The sequence below is a fragment of the Mercenaria mercenaria genome, unplaced genomic scaffold, assembly GCF_021730395.1.
Source record: "Mercenaria mercenaria strain notata unplaced genomic scaffold, MADL_Memer_1 contig_996, whole genome shotgun sequence".
In the NCBI taxonomy this organism is placed as follows: domain Eukaryota; kingdom Metazoa; phylum Mollusca; class Bivalvia; order Venerida; family Veneridae; genus Mercenaria; species Mercenaria mercenaria.
Window position 1 is genome coordinate 44,447 of NW_026463916.1, and position 13,010 is coordinate 57,456.

Below are 13,010 nucleotides of genomic sequence, written 5' to 3' on the forward strand. Positions count from 1 at the left end.
TACTTCAATGTCACATTTTAAATAACTCCATTTAAATCTAAAAGCTAGGCAGGCTTATTACATTAAACATATTCCATTCAAAATAATTCCATTAGTCAGGATCATCGTAAGATACATTTATTATGTACACTTAAAATATTCGTTTTATGTTAACTTGATTTTAACTAATGAAATTATTTGCTTCTTAGTAACATCCTTAACTGTGGGGGATACCAATTCATTGAATTGTGTCTTTATGTTTCAAATAATAAATCAAAGTTAAAGAGCTTTGGCTGTTTTTTTCTACCATAGGGCAGATCTAAAAGTTGTTATCCGTAAAAATATAGATTTTATTGTACCTGATCGAAAGGACAGATCTTTCCACATACTGAAAACATTAATTATAGCTTAGTAGGTTTTGCTATGATTATTTGTTAATGCTGTTAGATCCGATCGTGTAAACAGGCGATAAATAAATGACAAGTTTTGTGCCGTGTGACAAAACCATACCTATAGAGAATAACAGGTTACTGTCTTTTGAGAAAGGGTTTCTCAGACAGTAACCTGTTATTCTATTTATAATGCCATTCTTAACAACTTCTATTTTTTTGTTTAATAGGAGCGTAAATTATTGAATATACGGTAACCGATTTTTACATCACATGTATGCGCAAAAAAAAGTCCAGGTGTTCAGGTCAATAATTTTATGTCGCAACATAAATTTCAAAGGAATTTACTTCGATATTTTATTAACATTATAAAGTCATAGTTATTCAGCATAGTCAATAATAATTATTTTGACAAAAAAATAACAACCTCGCAGATCTGGCGTAGGAAGATAGCACTTGTTGGTGATAATCAATCAAAATATAAATGGCGGCCGAGTGAAATCAACAGCAATAATGATACATGTAATTGAAGATTTATCAAGATAACAGGAGATCTTTTAAAGTTTGGAGAACATATATCAGAGAAGAACATTGTTTGCGAAACTTGAAAGTTGGAATTAACAATCTGAACGCTGAAATATTCAAACTATAAAATGGCTTGAACAGAACTGTGTATGACACACGTGTGGCGGAAAAAATAATTTCCACCGTTGTTGACGTCTTGATCGTTCCTAGGAGGAGTGGTATACATATTAAAATTCTGAATATGGACAGTAGCACCAAAGAACAATGTTTTGCTTTTCCATAGAAATGTTGCTATAATTGATGATACTCTGAATACATTCATGCCCAGTGATCTGCATAATATCAGTCGGAGCCTGGTATGAATCCCGGAGTTTTTGCACTGTGTGCTTTCTAGCCGAGTGGTCTGTTAGCCGGCGTGTTATGCCTGGTTTGCTGGCCATTGTTTTCATCAATGCCCCAATCTTCTTGATGCCAATACGTTGTCTTAGGAACCATTGGTCATATTCAGAAGGCGGAGTGGTTCGTGGCGCAAGGTAAAAGGGGTCCGATTCCCGGCTAAATCCATGAGGGCGTTTAGCTGCATAATATCTGTATGTGGAAACCGGATCCCTCTCGTCGCCCGTGGACCACATATGAGGAGGCAGCTTTCTTGAGCCACCCGTGTCTCCTGTTCGTGTTTAGTTGTATATCACCCCATCTGAAAAAAAAAATTAAGATTCAAGGGTTTTATTTTGTATTTTCAATGAAATAAAATTTTATTTCCAGGTTGCAGTCAATGAATAGTGTTTGAGTGAATAATAACTACCAAGGACTTCCAGAGTATTTAAAGATAAGTAATTTTCAAGTAAATCTTTTAATGCATAGTCCAATTTACAAACTTCAGTTCAGCCGATATTTAATAATATGTCGCCAGAATAATTCACTCGCCTCGCCCTCGTAAAATTATTTCGCAGATGTTAATAGCTTTTAAACTCGATTTTACTATACCTTTTTTCTTAGTAATATTTTAGTAAAACTAAAAGATTTATATCTAATTACTGCAAGTGATAGTGATCTTCTACACTTCTCATGCCAAAATGTGTAGTGAATCTCAACCATAGTGTGTTGATGATGGACTGGGGAGACCCAACTCCTAGCTGACCAGTTTCATATAGTCTGCCAATTTCCTCATCAGTAATTGGTTGTGCAGCATTTTCTTTATTGCCTTTTCCTGATTTTTTTAGATTTTTTGTTTTGGACCGAAATAAAAGAATTTTAGTATTTTTCATATTCTGAAAAAGTTACAAAAAACTACATATTAATATGAGAATTTTTTAAAAATTTATTACTGTGAAATCATTTAATTTCGTGGGGATATGAATTTGTGGATTTCAACTTTTGGATATAAAATGAATTTGTGGATTTCAACTTTTGAATATAAAATGAATGGGAATTTTACTTGTTTGTTGGGATGAAATTTCGTGGATTGACTCAATCACGAAATCCACGAACATTAGTCCCCACGAATATTAATGATTTCACAGTATATAGAAATGTGTGGCAAATTTAAAATAAGATATATTTTGTGGCAGGAGATGGGAACCAATGACTCATTTTTGGTTTTGCTCTTATGAAGTTAGGAATGATGATTATATAATTAATTAAAATACATTTGAATTAAAATAATTTGTTGGGATATTGTTAGTGATTTGTCGCTGAACAAATCATTGTTTGGAGTTCAGATGCGAAGGAATTATATCACGAGGGCGCAGCCCTAGTGAAATGATTATACGCATCTCAACGATAAACAATGATTTTATTCAAGAGCAAATCACGAAATGAGATATATTATTTCAATTTTAACACGTTACCAAGAATTTAAAGGCTAAAGCACATCCTTGGCGGCATTCATTAAATATTTGCCCATTTTCAATTGGTTTCTTTTCCAGTAAGCCGCTATGCCGTTTGACGCTATGGCGTAATGATTGTAATATACTGTTTTCAGCCTTCTTTGTTTAATAGGAAAATACATTGGATCGTGTTAGAATTTGATTTAACTTTAAACACGTTTAAGTGAATAATAAATTGAAATTAAGCCTAAAACCTAGTTTGTTTCTAGTACCCTGACATAAAAATTTGCCACAATTTTTGTTAAATTTATGGCACTGGATTTTTTTCTTGTTGATATTTTGGCAATTTTTTTATACTTTTTGCTTTATGTTGCTCTCGGATCTGATTTACCAAGTAATCGTCTCAGTCCTTAAAAAATCCAACCTAGCTTTTTTAGGCATTTTACCGGAAACAAACACTATTTTTTAGGCCTTACCGCTTTAGTCTGGTTTGTAAGAGGAAACAATAGTGAAGCCATATCCGTTCTCCTGCAGAACTCTGTCGAAAGTAGATATGTAGCCTCTTATGCTACTTGGCTCATAGTCGCTGCCATCTTCTTTTCTAAGTAAGAACATTTCTAAAAGCTCACCCAGTTCATTCATTGGGATAGTGTAAAATTCTCTGGTTTCATTTTTTAGTTTTAAGAAATTCTTTCGTCTGTTCATATGTCGGTTTGTTTTGCGTTTTGTGTGTTCATTTTTTTCTGTTTCATTGAATGCCCTAACAGAGTCCACATCAACCATCATAAAACCTTTATCAATATCAATTTCAGAGGCAACAGTGGCAGAGGCAGACACAGAACTGTGAACTTCATCTGTTTGAACAGATCTAAGTGAAAGACATTCAGCAGTGGTTTCAGGAATTTCAGTCGAAACAGATGGATTCTTTGAATACTCGGACATTTGAGAGTCTGTCAGTAATTTAATTACAATTAGTTCCTTCTCCTCATCGAATTCCTCATCAAATATTGATGGATCAATGCCAGTGGTTGATTCAAATTCACTTTTATCATGAACTTCTTCAATGCCCATCATCTGGACTTCTAACAAATCATCCCAGTGTACATTGAAAGTTGCCATGACTAAACTTTAAAGGAAAAGTGCCTTTACTGTGGATAATGTCTGTCAATTTCAGATGTATCAGTGCATATTTTTGATATTCAGACTTTTCAAAACAATTAACATATTTTTTTGGTATTTTTTTCTTACTCTGATTGATCACTTTTTATTTTTGTTGTTGTTAAGAGCAGAAGACGTTTTTTTCAAGGATGTAAGCATTTACAATTTTGTGAAAATAATATTTTTTTTTTTTTTTTTGGACAAATTATATATTGTCAAATCTTGATTAATATATGAATATTTTATTTTATTAAATATGTTTAATTTTCATTTGTTTTTGTTTATTTTTTGAAAGGCTATAAGCATTGTTTTCATTGCGAAAGTAGTCCGGCAATAAAGTGGGCGGAGTTCTTACAATCTGATATCCTTGGCATTTATCATAGGTTTATACAGTGTAAAATGTTCTCAGTCATTGACCTGAAAAAGGTTGCTTTTCTCAGACAGGCTTTATCGGGCAGTTGTTATAGTAATGGCATGATAAAATGCTTACCGCCGCACTTATGTCAATACATGTATTTGAAAAATACGATGTACGATATTTTGATATAGCTTAATTAAAGTTGTAGTCGTTATAGACTATCGAGCGACATGCATTACATTTTTACACATATGTATGCTGCGTCTAACAAAAATTTAGAGACAATATTATGAAATTTTTCACACGCTGCTATGAAATAAACTATTGTTAATATATATTTGTACATAGTGTTACTTGATCCTTGTTCGGACTTCATCTCTAAAAACCCTAGCTGCACGGGCTGTAAACACTGGCTCAAAATCTTTATTGAGGTGAGTTGAAAAAAGAGCCAGTGATACTTCCGAGGCGGCGCTGATGACTGGAACTACACGAGAACTATAAACAAAGACAGAGGATGAGTTTATTTTTTATTTTCTGTAACATATTCATGGCCTTATTAAAAAAAAGGGGCAATGTTATTCTACTCAGAATTGGTTAAACTTCTTATGTATGCTGGTCGATCTGCAGAGCGAAAGCATTTCTTGACGTGAGATATTTTAAAAGTTGTGAAATAGTATTTCGCCCTAATGTACACAAGTCAAAGATTCAAAAGTCATCGTCCGGATGTTGTTGAAGAGAATGTCTTATTACTGTATAATCTAATTGATTTGTTGGCGGATTACTACCGTCTTTGTGTATTTATGGCCATAAGTAGGAGCCAGCGACAAAGAGGAGGCGCTAAGAACCAGAGTGGGAGCCAAGGCACATTTAATATCAGGGTGTTCAACGCTTTTAAGTTATGAGCTAACGATATGCTTTCCTTCAACTGGAATTAGATATATATGTTCCTCTTGTCTCTATTGTCTACCAGCTCCCGAACATAGAGTCATTAGTTATATGTGATATTTTCAATGTAAAGGGAACTTTTTATTCAACAACAATTTTCATGGCCAGTGAGTTTTAATATTGAACAGAGTAGTGTAAGATACGTCGCTATGGTTTAAATAACCCTTTTTATTTTGAATATTTCCTTTGTTGTATGTTAAGTCAAGTATAAGTGTCTATGTATTTCACGCTAATTTACACAAGTCAGAGATTTCAATGTCATCGTTCGGATGTTGTTGAAAAGAATGTCTTATTATTGTATTATCTACTTGATTTGTTGGCGGATTACTGCCGTCTATGTGTAATTTTGGCCAAGAGGAGGAGCCAGGGACACAGAGGAGGCGCTTAGAACCAGAGTGGGAGCCAAGGCACATTTAATATCAGGGTGTTCAACGCTTTTAAGTTATAAGGAAACGATCTGCTTTCCTTAAACTGGATTTAGATATATATGTTCTTCTTGTCTCTATTGTAACATGTGTAATGGAACTCGAATATAGCATTTGATATTTGCAATATAGACATATGTCCACTTTCGATTAAATTCGGTCCTGTTTCACAATTTTCAAAAGTTCTCACATCAATTAATGCCTTCGCTCTGCATATCGACCTGCATACATAAGAAGTTTAACCAATTCTGAGTGGAATAACATTGCCCCTTTTTTTCAAATAAGGACATGCATATGTTATAGAAAGTAAAAAATAAACTCACACTCTGTCTTTCTTTACATTGCTCGTGTAGTTCCGGTCAATAGCGCCGCCTCGGAAGTATCACAGGCTCTTTTTTCAACTCACTTTATAAAGAGAGGGAGCCAGTGTTTACAGCCCGTGATATTGTCAGCATGTTCCGATAAGATGATTTTTCAGAAATTAGTAATGACTCTTCGGTATACATAGTGTTTCTTTTCAGAACTTAATCCTTAATGTCCTACCGGATATTAATGAAACTTTCTAGAAGAGACTGGTATCAAGCCTTAGCTGTGCATACACTCGTCACGCTCCGGAGCCTCAGTAAAGTGGCATTGACCTGATGGATATATACAAAAAAAATCACGATATAAAAATCAAACTTTGGTCTTTTTTTAAGGAATAAATAAATAAATAATCGGATTTTGACATTTAATAAAGGGAGGTAATAATAAAGATATAATCGTTTTAATTGTTTGTATTTTACCGCTATAAAAATACATTTTAAACAAATCGAGGATATATATATATATATGTGAGATAATAAAGATAGAATTCAATAGTTTAAAGATTAAACAAAAACCCTTATGTATCTGTATGAAATATATATATATATATATATTGAGAAACCTAAAGAGGCAATGTATTAATGCGATAAGTATATTTCATGTTGTATATATACTGTAAAATCTGGTAAATAAGGGTATACGCTTATAATAATTTTAGTGACACTTTTATGCGCCTATTTTTGATATGCGCTTATACTTAAGCCAAAACTATGCGCTTAATGACAAGCCGTGTGCGCCTATTTTTGATATAATTATTAGGAATATTGACAGTGCTTGAATTGGTTGAGAAAACGGAAGTAAAACATGACCATGGACGTGCGCAGTGAACTACTTCCTTTTATTGCATAGGCCTACAGTATTTATACATAAAAAAAACATAATGAACTACATAATTTGCAAATAATGTTCAATCTCTCATACCATTCAATAATTGTTCAACACTAAGATTGTAGCATTTTATCCATATTCTTTTCACAGATTTACGAAAGAATGGTAAACTGTTATGACAACGCAAACAACTTTTCTGGTATTCAAACTTTTACATTCATTTACTGAAAACATTTTCTATTCAAAAAGCATGATTATCGTAAACAATTATCGTTTTATCACACAACAGACGTTAACATCTTTTAACACCAATCGGCTATTCAACAGGTAAGAACACTTGTCACCTGTATTTATGATAAACAATTATCACGGTCACGTTAATTACGTCTTTTTTGCTCCATCTGTTGTTTGTTTACCAGTAATCGGATATGCGTCTACTTTCGAGACAAAATCATGGTAAGGGCATGACATGCGCTTATTATCCCATACGGATTAACGGTAAGGCCGTATGCGCTTACTTTTGATATGCGCTTATATTCGAATATTCGCTTACTTACCAGATTCTACAGTAGCTTACTAACATGTTTCGACAAGACTGTTGGGTTTTGAGTTTACATATCAGCTGATACATACCGAATCCATTCGGCTCTATATTGAAAGGATTATAGAATTTCTAAGAAGCTGACATTATTTTTTTTAGGACATTTTCCCTCATTTCTGCTGTTGCAACAACTCCTTCCAAGTTTTCATGGAGCACCTGCTGTTTATTTTCTCTCAGTCAAGTCTGCGCCGTTTGAAATCACGAGATGCCTGGCGAGAATTTTAAGCCTTAGCCGCTCGAATTTTGTTATCGTGATTACCGAATCGGATAAAAATTACTTTTCCTTTTCTCTTTCACCTATATTGTGAGGAAACATAACGCTAATGCAGAAATAATTGTCTGTCTATCTGGAAAAAGGATCGTGTTGCCGATAAACCGATGTGAATTCAAATCGGCCGACTAACTGACCAAAGAAACTGTTTTGTGTCGATTCTCCATTGATGACGACCTTTCTAAAAATGACATATGAAGACAATCATTGCAAAACTAATTTGCCAATGATCATTATACAAATCAGAGTCGCTAGAATTATCTCTCAGGCATCTTCTTGCTATGTTTTTATTTTCTGTAGGTTGATTGTAACTATTTTCAAATCACATTAACATTTGAAAACACTACATTATTATGTGTGCGACTTTATCGCATTTCGCCTACAGTCAAACTTGTAATAAAGACCACCTCCGAACAAAGACCACCCTTAGAATAACACGCAACTGGGATTAAACTGTGCACTATTCATTTAAAGTAGAAGCACCTACGAATAAAGACCATATGTTAACAATTCTCCCGGACAGTGGTCTTTGTTTACAGGTTGTACTGTATTTGCAAAATGAAAAAAAAATCGAAAAGGAATGAACGAAGACTATACTTTAAATAGAATAAAGATATGGGACAACTTGAGTAATCATAATATCTCAGTTTATATGAACATACATGTATTTACCTAGACTTACATAGTCTGTTGAATTCAAGCAATCTGTAATAAAGTGTATTGCTTTCTTCAAAATGACACTGATAATTACTAAGAAAACCTTTTTCTCTCTGGGCTCATCTCAACAGACTTATTAAATGTAAAACGGACCTTGCAGGTATACATATTTCCATGTTGTTTCAGAAACATTCAGAATTTTTGAAATGCATTGATTTTTGGCGCTTTTCTTGCTATTAATTGACATATTTTCAGCAGCATTTCTTGACTGTCAAAGACTAAATATAAAGAATGTAAATCAAACACTTATACATCAGTTTTGACATTAAGTTCTCGTACAATTACGACGGTAAGTAATGTTGGGAAGCGTAAAAGCGAAAAATCTTATGCACTGACCCATATTTGTTTCGTTTATCATTTTGTTTATAAATGGTGCATAAAATGTAGAAATATGAAAATCACCGTTTAAGAACATGCCTTTTCTGCTATTCTATCTGACGGACGAGGCAAACTTTTCCGACGTCAGAATAGGTTTTGCGCGAATTTGCACATAATAATCGTTTCAATTTGTAAAAGTTCATTTTAACATATAAATATATAGATATTGTGATAAAATAGAAAGTCTGTAGAATAAAATGAACGTTTTGGCGACAAAATAGGATAAAAATTGTCAACATTATTGGCGTTTAAAGCTAAAATGTCGCACGTTTACTGTGGCCGCTGGGGGGGAGGGGGGGGAAGCTCTTCGACGTTAAAACTACATCAGATATTCATTTTAAAAATGCACCATTTAAAAGGGGAAGCATTCCCGTTCATTTATACCGAAATTTATTACAATCTGAGATGGTGCTGAGATTTGCGAGAAAATTTGCGAGCCACGTTAAATCCCCAGGATTGCTTTGACTGCTTTGAAAAGTTCAAACTTTGAATATATTACCGGCCTTCGACCTATGACCTTGACCCTCTAACCAACCGGGTTTGAGCCCGACTTGGCCTGTTTCTTCTATATATTGGCTTGCTCTTTGCAACAATGTATCATTTATTAAGATTGGACATCAGGTTATGAAGACAAGACTCTTCCAACAAGGCCCATTCCTCTATTTAATACATGAAGAAATATGCATATTTTCACGAAAAATGGAACATTTTGAGACGGAACCTTGACATAACCGTCGGCTGTAAAAGTGAACGATCTATATATCTGTTTAGAAAATGTGTTGAATTAGATTATAAAAAGTACTTTATTAAATTATCTTGTGTTCGTAACATTCTACAGTTATTTGAAGTTAATGAAAACTCGGACTTTTTCATTACAGAAAAGTACGGAAATACAGCTTTTATCCTAGATTACGTAGAGACGAACCAATAGATGTTGTCTTTTTTTTGTCAAAAACTTTCAGATATTGTCATTTTCTATTGAAACAAGTTTTTATTTGCAGTTATTTACCCAAAATAGATATTTTATCAGCACTTCATCCTTATTTTATGGCTAATAATGTAAGCCACAAAAAAATGGCAAGGTTCAGAAAATGTTCCCGACGGCGTGTCCGGTGGAAAAAATGTAAGTTTGATATCTTACTCCTAGCGCTTTTCATAATAAAATGAAATTAATGAAATTCTCGAAAAAAAAAAAGCGACGAAAATTAGTGTTATACGGTCCCAATAGCAAGTCTACAGATCGTACAGACCGACAAAACTTACCTTAAACTAGTTATTTCTTTAGAAATAATTGATATACACCAAAGCGTGTTACTTTAGAGCCTGATTTGATGTAAAATAACTTTTTAAAGAAAAATAAGGTGTATTTTCGTGCATTTTGTTTTGCTTTTTGATATGACACCCATGTTTGAGCCCGGAGGACCTATAGGATCGGTCCTGAGCCTTACGCTATATCTTTAGGAAATAATTCTTGGATAGTTCTACAAATAATTGTAACTTTTATTAAGATATATTTTGTACTTTGTTCGTAATATTTGATTACAAATGACAATTTTTGGAAAAAAAAATTCAGACCTTGGACTCGAACCAGTCTAGAGTGCGGTCTGACCAACCAGGCGTTCTGAATGTTGAAATTCTTTAATTAGAAATGTTGAATCCTACCAGAAAAATACAGATTTTAATATTTAATTTCGAAAATTCGATGTCAGGGATATATTCGACCCCCATGGACCCTGAGGGTTAGAGGGAAAATGTTCGAAGATGAAACCATACAAGAGTTAATTCAGCATGCGAGGTTATGTACCAGGGGTTTTATTTGAGGTTTACTCAGTTAAACTAGATTCATGTCCCTTGACTTAGTCAAATATATACGTAAATGGCATGGAAGCTTGTGTAGCATGTATCTCAAAATGTATTTGACCTAGAGACATGAAACCTTAAAGGGGTATTATTTAGCACGTGAGTAAGAAAATTAGTTATGAAACTGTTACATTGTAACATTACGCAATTTGTTGTATTAGAAAAGAAATGTGCATAATTTCTAGGTTGGTGGGGTAATGAAAATATACTTTTGTGGGTGGGGTAAACATTTTTATATTTCCTTGAAAAGAAGCACAGATTGATTTTTTTTAGTATTTTTTGTCCTAGTTCTAGCTTACATTATCCAAAATTTGGTAAAATTCTGTCATCTAGATTTTTCATATCTTTAGGAAATACTTTGCTTTTTTCTCAGTTTCATTTACTTTCGACATCTCTCAAGACTATTTTTTTCTATGTTAATATATCTATAGGAATAAGGTCAGTAATTCGGTCGAAAATGTGCTTCCGTGGTGTAGTCGAAAGAAGTCCATAATAAATAGATCCTAATTTTCCCATCTTTTGTGCAAATTCGTGTAGAACGAGTGCTTTAATCACCATTTTTCACTACTAGAATACATTTTGCATGAAATGAGACGGTTTTCATGTTCATACACCCCACATGGCAAGTTTTGCAGATCGAAACCGGAAGTAGGTGTTTATTGCGCGGACGAGAGCAAATATGCGCCATTTTTAGGGTAGCAGACCACAACTCACTGGCATTTCACTAGCAACTATATAACCCCCTATTTTCTTTTCATTTTTTCGTTAATTTGTGATAGAACTTTCATGAAAAATAGGTGTAGGAAAAAGTGATGTTCTCTAAAGATACGTAAAGACGATCTGAATTTGTCGTTTTTTATATGAAACAAAGAAGGATTTAAATTACTGACCTTTAACCTATAAGAGCTGAAATAAGACTTTCTCGAAACACATCGCAATTAGTCTTAATAGTCATAGATCGGTTGTATATGATATAAAAGGGTGTTTCTAATGCAAAATAGTAGTGAAATTTGAAAAAAAAAATGAATTTTGACCATATTTTGAGTAGATGCGCCTATTCAGCAGCGATTTCTGGGATTAAAAAGCCAATATTTTGTCTCCGGAATGTCAGAAAATGCACAAAATGCATCCTTCTGGGTCTTATTTATGACGGAATGAAAGATATTTCAGAATCCAAGTGAAAAATAATGCAAGCGAGTGAAACTTTTACCAAAATATACAATAAAAGGACCATAGGGCCAAAATTTAGCCCAGTAAATTGGTAGGGGGTGGCTTCTATTAAATATATTTCTCTAAAATCTCGAAATTTCACAATGAAACTTGGCAATATGTTTGGCATTACATCTTTCTTGAAAATAGAGATGAAAATTGTGTGATATTTGATAAGAAACATTTCTTATAGGAATAAGGTCAGTAATTCGGTCGAAAATGTGTTTCCGTGGTGTAGTCGAAAGAAGTCCGTAATAAATAGATCCTAATTTTCCCATTTTTTGCGCAAATTCGTGTAGAACGAGTGCTTTAATCATGTCCGAAATAATTGTAGTTTACGACGGTTCAAATAGAATGATAATGCTGCGGCTGCACGGGTTTAGGATCATTTAGCAAAAAATATAGAAACCGTGAGACATCAATTAAACACATGGGAATCACAGCAAAACAATTCTCATGCAAAAAAAAAAAAAATAAATAAATAAAATAAAATTTGATGTTCACATAACGAACAGATATATCCTACAGAAAAATTGTTCCCAGATTCTGCAACCTGAAGCACACTGTTTTAAAACTTATATCATGAATTTGCTGTATTTTAATAAGCGTCTTATCTTTATAAACTGTCGCTTTTAGCATTATAAAAGTTATTAAGTTGTTACACAAAAACCATTGCCGTGTAAAGTTTGAAAGCTCAAAGTCTCAGTGCGTTACTGACATACCAAGGGTAATTTTTACAATGCATATGCTCATTAACCAAAAGGAGTTTTTTTCTGTCACTGACATTCCTATCATTCTACAATAAGTATGAGTATGACATACAATTATATCTGCGCATGGTATTTTCTTCGACTTCAGGTCCGTAGAAGTTCAATTTGATCAAAACAACGTTTTAAGAAATTTTGTTTGTTGGATTGGGTGGGAACGACATCACTCACCTGCTTATCAGTTTTGTTCATTCAGCGATATACCGTGCGTTTATTGCGGTAGCATTTTATGTGGTATTTTGGGGAAATAAAGAACGAAAATTATTGATGATTGAACTGACAGTGCTGATGAAATAGAAACAATCACAGTATTCTACAGATGAGTTCCCGAGGTATTAGAAAATACAATATGTAACGCATCGTATGAATTCACAACTTATTATACATGTACTAATCGTTTGATTG

General features: G+C 33.6%; 1 long non-coding RNA gene across 1 annotated transcript; it reads left to right on the forward strand.

Annotated features, from left to right (window-relative positions):
* Positions 1–716: 716 nt before the first annotated feature.
* LOC128555068 (uncharacterized) lies at positions 717–4,150 on the forward strand. The gene is made up of 2 exons (XR_008369780.1): positions 717–1,111; positions 1,659–4,150. It is a non-coding gene; the product is annotated as an uncharacterized LOC128555068 (long non-coding RNA).
* Positions 4,151–13,010: the final 8,860 nt, after the last annotated feature.